The sequence below is a fragment of the Ochotona princeps genome, chromosome 14 (genome assembly GCF_030435755.1).
Source record: "Ochotona princeps isolate mOchPri1 chromosome 14, mOchPri1.hap1, whole genome shotgun sequence".
Lineage (NCBI taxonomy): Eukaryota > Metazoa > Chordata > Mammalia > Lagomorpha > Ochotonidae > Ochotona > Ochotona princeps.
Genome location: NC_080845.1, coordinates 29,913,728 through 29,926,015, shown reverse-complemented (window position 1 = coordinate 29,926,015; position 12,288 = coordinate 29,913,728). Strand labels below are relative to the sequence as shown.

Genomic DNA, 12,288 nt, shown 5'->3' with positions numbered 1-12,288 from the left:
CCGTTCCCCCACCGACCCCCCCTTACACACACACTGGTGGAGTTGGGTGGAATTGTTGTTCATGGAATGGCCCCGTGACCCCGAGGGAGAAAGGACCTCCTGCCTGTGTCTGGAAGGGTCGGCTCGGCTCTCCAGGGGGAGGGGAGTGGAGGCAATCTCCCGGCAGGGGCTCCGTCCCTGCACTGCAAATGGGGTGCTGAGAAAATAAAAGCAGCATTTGCAGTTTGCTTGGGGAAATCCCAAAATAGACACTGGCAGGGATTGGTGAGGGCTTGCCTCCCCTCCCCGACCGTCATAAAATATTCAACAGCATCATGACTGGATTTCAAAGTGGCCTATAGATTGGAGCTGGTTATTTTGGTCAAAAGCTTCAAAATCGTTGTTTGTTTGGAAAAAGGGGGAGAGGGGAATCGCCTCATTGTTCCTGGGGTCCTGACAAAGAGACCAGCACCAACCTGTCGTCGAGCTGAGGTTTGCAATCAAGGCAATGTAGGACGACCCTGAAGCAGGCATCTGGTGCTGTCGATGGGTCACGGTGGGAGAGGGCTACTGCTCGGCAGGTGTGGCACAGGTGAATCTGACGTGGTCACAGCAGTCCTGCCGTGCCTAGCAGTTGGCTATGATGGCTGGCCAGGCAAGCTGTGCTCTTTGTGTGCTGATGCTGTAGTTCATGTCTCCCCAGCATGTGTGGGTGAAATACAAAAGATTCTCACTTGTTTCCTTCCTAAACATGCTGGTCTTAAGTTTCAAGCTTTATGAGACCTGAGGGTTCTGGATGAGGGCAGGGTTGAACTAACTGAGTCTGCTTTGCCCAGCTGACTTTTTGAGAACCTGTCTGTGCCTCAGTGCCTGCAAACGCAGCTACTCTTTCCCTTGTCAACACCTGGTGGTGCTGCCAGACTTTCTCACTGGGTGTTCGGGACATGGAAGTTGCCCACAGACCTTAAGCTCAAGAGCTCCGGTAGAGAGACAGGGTCACGAACAGTGTCTGGGGCACAGTCTTCCCTCCTGGCCTCAAGAGGGTGAACTGTTAAGTAGAGGAGGGAGGCAGGTGGGCAGTGCCTGGGCAGCAGACAGTGGGAGCATGAAGCGGGTTGCAACAGGTGGTGAAGAGTAGGTGTAGGTGAAGGTGCAGAGTGGGGCAAGCCCAGGACCTGGTAGAACCAGGACTTGGGTGGAAGCTCAAGAGAAGCAGCAGACCTCGCAGCAGAGAGCGTAGGGGTGCAGGGAGATGCAGCTTGCTCAGAACTTCAGCTGCAACCACCATTGGCCTTGGGAGATTGAGCCCCAGAGCCTGGCTTCTCTTAGTGTAGAAGAGGAATGACGACAGTCCCCAACTCAAAAGATGACAGGATGTAGAAAAGGCCCCTCTTGGGTGTTTCTAGTTCCAATATGCATGCATGTTGGTGGGCAAGCTTGGTAAGGGGTGCCTGGCAGTCCAGACTGCAAGAAAGAGGTGCTTTTGGTAAGTCCATAGATTATAAACCTCGCCCACTGGGATGGTGATCCTGTGACCAGACAATGTGTCTTCAGGGCTCCCCCTGACTCCAGGGCCCGAAGCTTTCAGTTACATGAAATTTGGTGCTCAGATCAAACACTGCCATCCACGGGCCTGTGGATCCCATCAGGGGGCAGGAGGCTACCAAGGGGTTAATCACATGCCTCCTTCCCTGCCTCCCACAAGCTTATCACTCTGTGTTCAAGGACCCAGGTGGGAGGACTTGCCAGACGGCAGTTATAAATATATTGGCTTTGTCCATCCCTGCCTGGGAACTGAGCCCTGGCTGCCTCCTGTCTTTGTGTGGGCTGCCAGGGACAGGCAGTGGTCAGAGAAGACCAGACAGGAGGGAGCACACGTGGCCGTACCTGTGACCCTGGTGGCACTGTGTGGGTGTCCCAGTGGGCCCTCCCTTGCCATCCCAACGTTATTCCTACTATGCCTCTTGTGAGCCATAGGATCCTGCAGGTGCCTCAGGAACCCACTACAACCTAAGGTGAGATTTCTGCCTTCCAGGAGCTTCTGTGCTACCTGGAGACATCAAGAAGGAAATGTACAAGGTGAGCTGAGGCAGATCCATGGCTGGGCTTAGGGTTTCATTTGCTGGTGGCCAGAGGATGTTCTTGTAGGTGACTGAGAAGGGGATGATCCTGGGGACAGCTGTCAAGGGCAGTGTTGTGTGTGAGTACAGACCCTGGGGCCTGAACTCTTCTTGGGTCAGGATCCCTGCCCCCTTCCATGCACAAAGCATTCCAGCATGAGCTGGCTCATCTTCTGGGTCTCAGTTTGTTCTTCTGTAAGCTGGGACCATTACAGTACCTGCTTGCTAGGATTAGCATGAAGATTAAATGAACAGAGAACTTAGAATTGTAACCACTTGTGTAGGAAGCACTAAAAGCAAGTCACAGGAAGGGTGGAATAGGGAGAGAGAAGCTGTTGCAGGCAAAAGGGCAGTCACTGCACAAGCTGGCCTGCCCCCCCCCCCCGGGGGGGGGGACTCTGGAACAGGCTTTCTACCCTCTTGTAAACAAAACTCCATTTCAGGAGTTTTGGGAAAAGGACCTCTGGGCCACAGCGCTGTTCCTTGCCAGCGAGCTGTGTGGCACCTGTTGCTTCCAGGACAGTCAGCTTCAACCCTTCCGCTCCTACCCTTCCTCTCACTCCTCCTTTCCTCCCTGCCTATCTCTCTCCCACCTATTTGCCCTCCTCTCCCATCCTCTCTCTTATCCCCTCTCTATATTTCCTGCTATAGGTCTTGAGAATAAGGTCTCTAGAAGGGCTCAGTGATTGTGTAAGACATGTATGGGGAGGGGTTGAATTGCCCCCAGCCTGGTAGCCAAGTGCTCGCTGGCCCTGGGCCCTGGTTATGGAGTGCCTGAAGCTCATCTCCCCGGGTCTGCCTGTGGTGGGGATCAGGTGTGGGGAAAGGGATGGTGATCTCTCACCTTAGTTTCTCCTGATGAGTGTCCAAGTCCTATCATGGTGTACTTCCAAAATCTCTCTCAAGCACGGCCTCTGCCCTTCTAGCCTTCTGTCCACCATGCCCTATGGTGTGAGCATCTGTAGAGGATCCTCACAGGTGCACACTGGAGTCCAGGGTCTTTGACTGAGCGGAGAAGAAGGGCTGATCCATCTCTCCTCGCAGTCTGGTCCCCTCTGCCCCACCCTCTGCTCTTAGTCCCCCTCCACTTCACCTCCCTTCTGCCCCCCTGCTCAGGCCTCATCCCTCTGTTTCTCATCATCACCCCGCCTGCCCCTCCCCCCGTGTGATTTCTTCTCCTGGAAAAACATTGCTGTTGGTCTTGGAGGAGGGCAAATTGGCCTTTGTGGATACAGGGTCCACTTGGAGCTTCTGGGAGGTCAAGCACTTTGTCCCTCTTCTCTCCAGCTCCCAGCCCTTTGCATGGAGCTTGGCCCTTATGCAGGCCTGAGCACATATCTGCCATTTTGGGCTGAGCTGAGCTCAGCAGTGGTTTGAATGCAGCTGGAAAGGCCATGCAAGAAGCGTGGGGCCGCCAATGGGCCTCGGCAAACTCCTATGCTTCCCCTGTGCTTGGACTCAAAAGTCCTTCCTACCATGCGACCTAAATCCAGGGCTGTGTGTTGTAGCTGGCCATGTTTTATGTAGGCCGTGAACTTTCGTGCTTTGGAAGAGAATGATTTGTGTTGTGAGAGCATTCTTTACCATAAGCAAAAGATCTGATGCAGAAACCTTTCAGATACCAAATGTGGCTTTGTCCTGGACACTGGTGAATCAGGTTCAGCGACAGGAGCTGTGCTACTGCCACCTCCTAACTGGTGGTCTCATCCTTGTTTGCAGCAGCCAGGGGAAACCCTGGCTGGAATGTGTCTTATAGCTGTTTGGATCACAGGTGGGGCTTCTGTTTTGAGGTGCCCTTGACTCCTCTCTAAGAATAATGGAAAGTGCTTAATGCCCTTGGAGGTCTGAGTAAGCAGGTAGCCATGGTTGTCACTGAGGGGATGCAGTGTTTTCCAAGGGGAGGAGAGGGACCGAAGATGGCAGCGATGAGAAGGGGTTCAGGTTTCCAGTCGTTTCCCACCCAGCTGCTTGATGATGTGCGCTCATCATGTGGGTTCTTTCAGAACTGCCATTACAGGCTGGAGAAGATGAGGCAGCCTTCTGGAAATCTGAGTGTGTGTTCTGTGGGCAATTCTGGAGGGGTGATGGGGGCCTAGGCATCACTTGGAGTCCCCTGCACTTGAAGCTGGAGACATGCAGGCAGAGGAGATACACTGGGCTTCCTGGCCCTGGATATCCAGAGTGAAGGCTGTGGGCTGGGGCTCTGGTTGATACCCTCTCCCCTGCTCCCAACTCACTGGTGAGTGCTCACATGTTAAGCTTCTGAGTTAAGCTATGGAGAACGACAGAAAGACAGGGATTTTTCCATCTCCTCAAATGCCTGCACCAACAAGGGCTGGACCAGGCTACAGCCAGGAAGAGCCCGGAGCTCCATCTGGGTCTCACCTGTGAGTGGCAGGGGATCCAAGCGCTTGAACCATCTCTGCTGCCTCCCAGGCTGTGCACTAGCAGGAAGCTGAAAGGCAGGCTGGCGCAGACTTCATCCAAAGCGCTGTGGTGTAGGATGCGGTTGTCATAGGTGATGACTGAAGCTGCTGGGCTAAACATCTGCCCAGCCAAAGCAATGATCTCAGTGTAGATGGAGGTGCCATTTATTTTCTCTTAGGAAGTGAATTCTGTTAGTGACTGGAATCTAGCCTCTGTGGTTTTTCCTGCACCTGGCGGGGTCCCAGTGCACATGCAGCTGGCTCCTGGGCAGGTTAGAATGTAAGGCTATGTGGAGCTACAGACTTTTCTTCCTTGTCTTTCCCTGGAAGGTAGGGGCAGTTGTTGTTGTTGTTTTTTCAATAGGAGCAGAAATAATTGGTTATTTCATCTGAGCGCCTCCAGTACTTAGTTCTTCACAAAAAGCTGCAGCATGAGTTTGGTAGTTGAGCATGTGGCTGTCTCTGTTCTCAAAACCTGCATGCCCACATGTCTTATGGGTTCTCAGCAGCTATTGCTAGACCCTCCCATGAGATCAGCAGCTCCCCAGGGAGGAGGTAAGGCTCAGCCCTTGTGCAGTGTGGGAATTCCCCTCACCCTCCAGCCCCTCTGCTGGAACCTGCCAAGTCCCAAGCTGCTGCCATTCCACACCCCTACAACTCCATAGGAAAGCTGCTCTTCAAGGCAAGGAATCCCAGATCCTCCCCTTGGCAGTGGCTGCTCTGCTGGCCTGGAACACATTATGGGATGCCCCACAGAAATCCACTTCTGCCCCAGTGCACAAGGGAGTGAAGCCATGGGCAGCCACACTTCAGTCTGTGCTGATGAGTACTGCCTGAGGCCTGCTCTCAGGACTCTGCTTTGGGCCACTGGGGAACCACATGTACTTCCCTGTACACCTGCTGGACCAGGGAGGAGGAAGGCCACCTGGATCAGTGGCATCATCATTGCAACATGGGGTAGCAGTGAGTGAGCTGGCCCGCCTCTGATGTGAGTCCCTCACGGGATCTAACTGCTTTAGAGGTTCTGAATGGACTCCCCCGGGATTGCTTCACACACCACCACAACCCTGGCCTGGAGCAACAGATAGTTGTTTTGTCCCAGCTCCAGAGGCCACAAGTCCAAGGCCGAGGTGTCAGTGAAGTCACCGTTCTGCCCGAGGCTGTACAGGGGAGCACTGTCTTGACCTCCTCCAGCTCCCGGTAGCTGCTGGCCTTTGTCAGCCCATGGCAGCGCCCATGTAGTCAGTGCCTGACACCTCAACAGTCCCACTGCTTCTGCCTCTGTTGGGCTCAGACCTCCTTCAATCCCACTTTACAGGACTTGGGACGCTTGGCTAAACCCGAAGATCCTTAACTGTGTGAGAGTACACAAAGACCCTTTCCTTCCTGTGAGATCACCTTACCAGCTTCCTGGGGCTGGGTCTTCCTAGAGCTTTTTTCTCCATCTTTGGCCTTTCTCTAGACTGTATTTGAATCTATTGCCTGAGGCTCCTGGGCCCCAGAGTCACTATTCTGCGTGGTGTGTGTCTCTCCTGGCAGCATTCACCTTTACTCTGAGAGTGCAGGTGCAGCCATCCTCGATGTAGGACATGTGGGCGGGGCCTCCAGGGTCAGGCTGCCCAGGAAAGCACCTATCTTCCTTTAGAATGCCCTGGCTCAAGTCAGTGCAGTGTTGGGTTTTTTGTTTTGTTTTTTATCAATGGGAAGGAGCAGCTACAGGTGTTAAGCTATTCATCACTTGAGGGAGAGTTTCTGTCTTTGCATTTCCCCCGCCCCCCGATTTAGTCCAAGATTGGTCCATGAAACTTGAGGGAGGGATTTTAGTCTCAGTGCCCAGCTACGTATCTCTTTCTGTAAAAATTAAAATAAGGTCAGGCTGTGCTTCTTGGCTGTGGTGTAATGGCCTCATCCTATGGCCATCCTCTAAGCGTGGTCTCCTGGCTGGGGCTAGCTCACAGGCACCCCAAGTGCAGCTCATCCAAAGATGTGCCATTCTTCCTGAAGTCGGAGGATATTTGCAGTGTATGTAATGGTCGTTCCCAGGCACGACGGCAGTTCCGGACTGTCTGCCCTGTGCTATCCCTGCTGCTTGCAAGAACTCTGTCTTACAGCTGCTCAGTTCAATGCATTTGACTAGGAAAAGCCTGCTCAACCCGCTGAGGACTAGGGGCTGGAGGTGGGAATGAGAGGGTGCCGAAGAGTCCGATGGCCCCTGCACCTCCTGTAGCTAGCAAAAAGTTAGTGCTGCACCTCACAGAGACCCATGGGGGGTGAGCATAATTGGGGGAGATTCAGGAGGGTTTCCTGGAAGAACTGGCATTTGGAGCCACACCCTGGTGTGTAAGTGTGAGGGAAAGAAGAGGAAAGGCACATAAAGCCAACAGTGTACCCAAGGTGCCTTTTGGGGCCCCAGGTTGCTCCCTTCTCACCCATGCAACCTGAGCTCTGCCCGAAGGACAGTTTCAGGGTCCTTTGGACAGGTAGGTGGCTTAGACTGTCTAGATTGGCAGAGCTTCTGTCCATACTGCTCAGAGCCCCATGGCAGGGGAGAGGAGCTGGCCTAAGAGTTCTTCCAGTTTGGTTTGAGTAGCAAGTGCTCATTCAGACAAGCTTGCTTGGTAGGGCCATTTTGACATACTGCCACATCACAACCTTCTCCCTTGGCAGAGTCTTCTTTTCCAGGCCCAGGAAGCCTCTGCACCCCTCCAGCATCACCGTGCCAGGATAGTGGCAGGAGTTGCTGTGTAGCTAGCTGCAGGGGCTGGCCTACTGGATCCAGAGCCCAAAAGAGGGCTCCAGGGCTGAAGCTTTGGGTCATGGTGCCAACCAATGAAAGGAATGAACAGTTGTGAATGTAACGATGGCTTCTAACCTCCCTCCTAATGCTCTTTTTATAACCACCAGTGGCATTCTGGCTAAGTCAAGAACCTGTTAGGCACTGTGCTTTTCTGTCCCATGCACCTGCTCCTGGAGTTGATCTGCCCTGTTAGCTGAACCCTTATGGGCATTTTAAGGGGCAGGGTGATACCTGCTGTGCTGTTTTAGAGGATGGGAGGCCTGGCACCTGACCTCCAGCCTCTTTTTTGTGACCAGATTGACCTATGAGTTCACGCACTCAGTCCAGCTTGCTGTCACTGGCACCCTGGAGCTTGGTACTAGGGTTAGCAATTTGGTGAGGTGAGGGGACAAAGCACCTGGGCGTGTGACATCGTCACCTGTGGATTTAGTAGCTGTGTGTCCTGAGGCCCATCCCGTTCTTTCTTATGTGAGTCCTTATCTGTGAATATTATACTTACAGAAAAGTCAAGGGGAGGACAATTTCCCCCCTGCACATGGTACATAGGCAGTGAGTGTTGCCTTCCATTTTGCAGGAGCTGAGGGTCATCACAGGTGGGAGAGCTAAGACTTATTCTGTGTGAGAGAGGCGTCTAGTTTTCTCCCAAATTGTCAGGCTCTCTAGATCCCACCAGGGCCAGATCCCTTGAGCTTATCAGTCCCCCTCCCCACTTAAAGAATAATAGAGAAATAGGACAAGGTGAGTAGAGACAAATCTTTCAAGGAATTTATTTTCTTTCTTTCTTTTTTAAAAGATCTATTTACTTTTATTGGAAAGGCAGATTTACAGAGAGAAGGAGAGTTAGAGGAAAGATTTGCCATGTGCTAATTTACTCCCCAAATGGCTGCAATGGCTAGAACTGAGCTGACCTGAAGCCTGGAGCCAGGAGCTTCTTCCAGGTCTCCCATGTGGGTGCAGGGTCCCAAGGCTTTGGGCCAACCCTCCTCTGCCTTCCCAGACCATAAGTAGGAAGCTGGATGGGAAGTAGAGCTGCCAAGACAGAAACCGTGGCCCATGTGAGATGCTGGTACTTGAAAGTGGAGGATTATTGAGTTGAGCCATGGTGCCAGCTCCTCCTTTCTCTTTTGCACCTGCTACTTGCTACCCTCTCTCTATGTGAACTTGAAGGTAACTCCCACTGCATGGACCACTGCTTTCTGTCTGTGGGCTGGGTTATTTCTCAGGGCTTTGCCTTCTTAACACTGCATTTCTAGCTTCTAGACCCAGACTGATAAATGAGCCATTGTATCTGGAGTGGTGTTCTGGACCCTGGGTATAGAGGTATGGAGATGCAGTCCTCAGCTTCGTAGAGGTCACAGCTTAATGTGGGAGAGAAACAAGCCAATCAGCATGTGAATGCTATGCTAAGGGTATGTCCAAACCCTTGCCAGTCAAGGAATGCTTGGGTTCTTTGTCTTCAGGGAAGGATGATCTAGAAATGTGCATTGCCTGAGAACTTGTATGTGATGGAGTTCTCAGAATGGAAATCCCAGCAGAGAAGAATTGGGTTCAGGGGTCTTTTCTTCCTCTCTTCTCCTCCTGCCTTCCTGTGAGGAGAAAACAAAAATCCCAATGTCTAGAATGGGGATACACAGGTGGGCCAGCACCTTTGAGGGATGTATGTGGAGGTAGAGAATTGCACATCTTGGAATAGACCTCTTTGTTACCATGCTTGTGTCCAGAAGTTCTCAGAGGCAGTTTCCCTTCCCTCAGTGTTATCTGGAGGGCAGTTAGATGCACACAACCTTTGCACACACGGCTCCTCTCTTTGTATTTATCCTGCCCAATTTCACTCGATTAGACTCTGAAAGCCTTTATTGATCGCCAGTGATAGGTTTATCCTGATGTTGAGAACCCACCAGGTACAAGAGAGTAGCTTCTCTAGCTAGAAGCTTCTTTTCCAGCTGAACTGATAAGATTTCTCCCTGAGGGTCAGTGAGCAGTCATCTGCTCACTGGGAATTGCTGAGTGGATGGTTTTGTGTGCCAGGATGGCTGCGTCCCACCACTCCACCCCTCCCTGGGCAGAGGTCTGCGGAGATGCTTGTAAAGGAAGGTTCTCCGGGAAGCCTTTGAAGAAGGCTGCCTTGGAGCTGGGCCAGGGAGACGATGCAGGGGAGGGGAGCAGGCTGGCAGGTGCACTTGGAGTATGACATGAGCATGAGCTCGCTTTCCAGTCTCCCCCGCCAGCCCCTGGCTGTCATACTTTTTGAACAGAAAGATTCTTTCAAAGCACAGAGCTCTATCCAATACGCCTCTGGGTTTTTGCTCACACTATTTCCTTTACCCAACCTCCTTCATCTTCTCCCCTGCCAGTAAAATGCCCGCTTAGCTTTCCGCTTCAGTGTACTTCTGTGGCATGGACAGCCTCACCTTGTCTCTCTTGACTTCTTGTTGCCTGTACTTTCTCTGGGTGTGGAGCTCAGAATCTAACAGACTCCTGAGAGGTGTCAGTTCAATCAATGGATTACTGCCTCAATGAACAGACTACGGTGTCCCGTGTCTGACCCATTTGCTGTAACCATGATGCAGGTCCTAGGCTGCCCTTGGAGATGGAATGGGCTGGGAGAAAGACATTTGGGAGTGAGATTAGGGTGTTGGCTTTCTGGTGAATGAAAGGTACACAATAAAAAAAATTCTGAAAAAATATGATAGACACTGTATGTTTAGAGTAAAATCTGCTTCTCATAATTAAACAGCTGCAAACGAGGGCAGCAACCTTTATAAATCTACTAAATTAAGGGTCTGTGAGCAAGAAGAGGGGGTAAATCCCCAATGACTCTTAGGGGTGAGGTCAGGATAAGCTCTTTGGAGGACACGTTGTCCATATGAAAACTCTGAAAATGTCATGCATAGTTTTCCCCCAGCCATGCCGTTCCTAAGAACTTATCCCAAGAGAACAAGAGAAATTGTGCAATGTTTCGTTCCACATTTTGTAATACAGACATTGAAAATGAATCAACTGTTCAGCATTGGATTTTTAAAAAATGCTACTGCTGGGGTGTGTGTGTGTGTGTGTGTGTGTGTGTGTGTATGTTTGGTCTAGTGGTTAAGTTACCTTAATCCCATATCGCAGTGCCTGGGTTTGTTCCTGTGCATGCAGACCCTGGCAGGCAGTGCTGACTGCTCAAGTAACTGGGTTCTTGTCACCAACGTGGAAGAAACAAATCAAGCTCCTAGCTGAGGTCTAGCACTGGTTATCACAGGCGTTTAGGGGGTGTGAACCAGCTGATGGGAACTTTGGTCTTTCTAGTTTATTTGCTTCTCAATAAACAAATCAGTAACGGAACATGATATTTGAAGAAAAGTAAAAATGATGCTGCTATTGGTAGAAGATAAAAAAATAATGTTGTAGGGCTCGGCAGTGTGGCCTAGTGGCTAAGGTCCTCGCCTTGATCCCATATGGCCGCTGGTTCTAATCCCGGCGGCTCCACTTCCTCTCTATCTCTCCTCCTCTCAGTATATCTGACTTTGTAATAAAAATAAAATAAATCTTTTAAAAAAAATGTTGTAAAAGACTAAAGGCAAAGGGAATATTTCCAGTGTTCTCCCCATCCACCCACCCAAGGAGAAAACAAGAGGATTGACCAGCATCAACAATACATGCCAGTTATGGTGATTATGTCTGTTTTCACACAAAAATGCAAGGAGGGTATTTAGCAACTTGTTGATGTTAATGGTTCATTTTCATTTCCTCTTTACTGGCAAAAATAAATAAATAATTGCAAAACTTCCCGCCAGGCGCATGTGTGACTTATAGTCTGAGGTGGGGAAGTGAGGATTATTTAAGAGAGACAGGCATGGGTGAAGAGCATCGTTAGGCTGCAGCAGGCTGAGAGCTTGTCAGGTGCATCATTTATCTTGTGAGTCCCAGGCAGGTAGTGTTTTCAGAGGGAAGAGTGGTCTTGGGTCCATTTGTGTGCATGTATTTATAGAAGCGAAAGCATCAGGGAGGGGAAGGAAATAGATTGATTTTTTTTCCCCTTGAACTTTTGAAATTATTTTCCCCACCCCATTTGTAATTGAAACCAGGGAACATATTCTGACTTCGTCCTTTCTTGGGCGCTGCGTTGGACCTAAAAATATGACCTGGCTTAGGATGTGGGTTTGGCTAAAACAACTCCCTTTGGAACCTGCCCCATACTCTGTCTCTCCTGCTTAGACATGGAGCCTCAAAGAGGCCCACCTTTCGAGATGGGGTTAGCTCTTCTTCAGATTCTTGCAACATCGTGGGTTACCTGGGTCAGAAAACAAACCACAGGGAGCACATGTCATGGATGCGTTCCCCAAGTGGAGGGCACCGCTGGCTGCCAGAGTTTATTTAGGGGCCACTCTGGCATCACTTTATCCTGTAGACGTAACATTAGTCTGCAGAAAAAAGAGATCAGAGCTGGGTAGAGTCTCTTTAAATATTAACGTGAAGCGATGTCTTTGGCCACATATCCCATGAGAGCCGTGAGCCTCACACAGACACAATGGTTTCTTCTCATGGCGCTCTTGGGTGTGAAGCTGATGACCAATTATCACAGTCTTCATTCAGGGGGCAAAAGGAAGCAAATATTTCATCTGAAGTTAGCCTAGGAGTGAGTGGTCGACTGCATATCAATTGATAAGAGAAACTAGAGGCAATGTTTTGGGGGTCTTCATTGTTGTGTGTGTGTTAGCCACAAAAAATAAATTATATTTGTTGTATTTTGCCCATTAATGCTGACTGAATGCCCGCATGATCCAGGCATACTGTTGAGCACCACTGTGACTGAGAGTGAAATTTAAACTCCTTGGTTCCACACTTAAGGCCTTTGGTGATCTGGCCTCTCCCTGCTACCCTATCCCAATATCTAGATCTTTAACTGAGCCTGTAGGCTTCAGGACAGTCCAGTGCCATTTCCCTTTTAAACCTTCCCTCCTCACCTCTTGCCGCTCAGTCC

General features: G+C 50.7%; 1 protein-coding gene across 2 annotated transcripts in view; it reads left to right on the top strand.

Moving 5' to 3' along the window:
- Positions 1-12,288, top strand: part of FRMPD1 (FERM and PDZ domain containing 1) — a 129,238-nt gene that overhangs the window by 49,349 nt on the left and 67,601 nt on the right. The window lies entirely within an intron of this gene.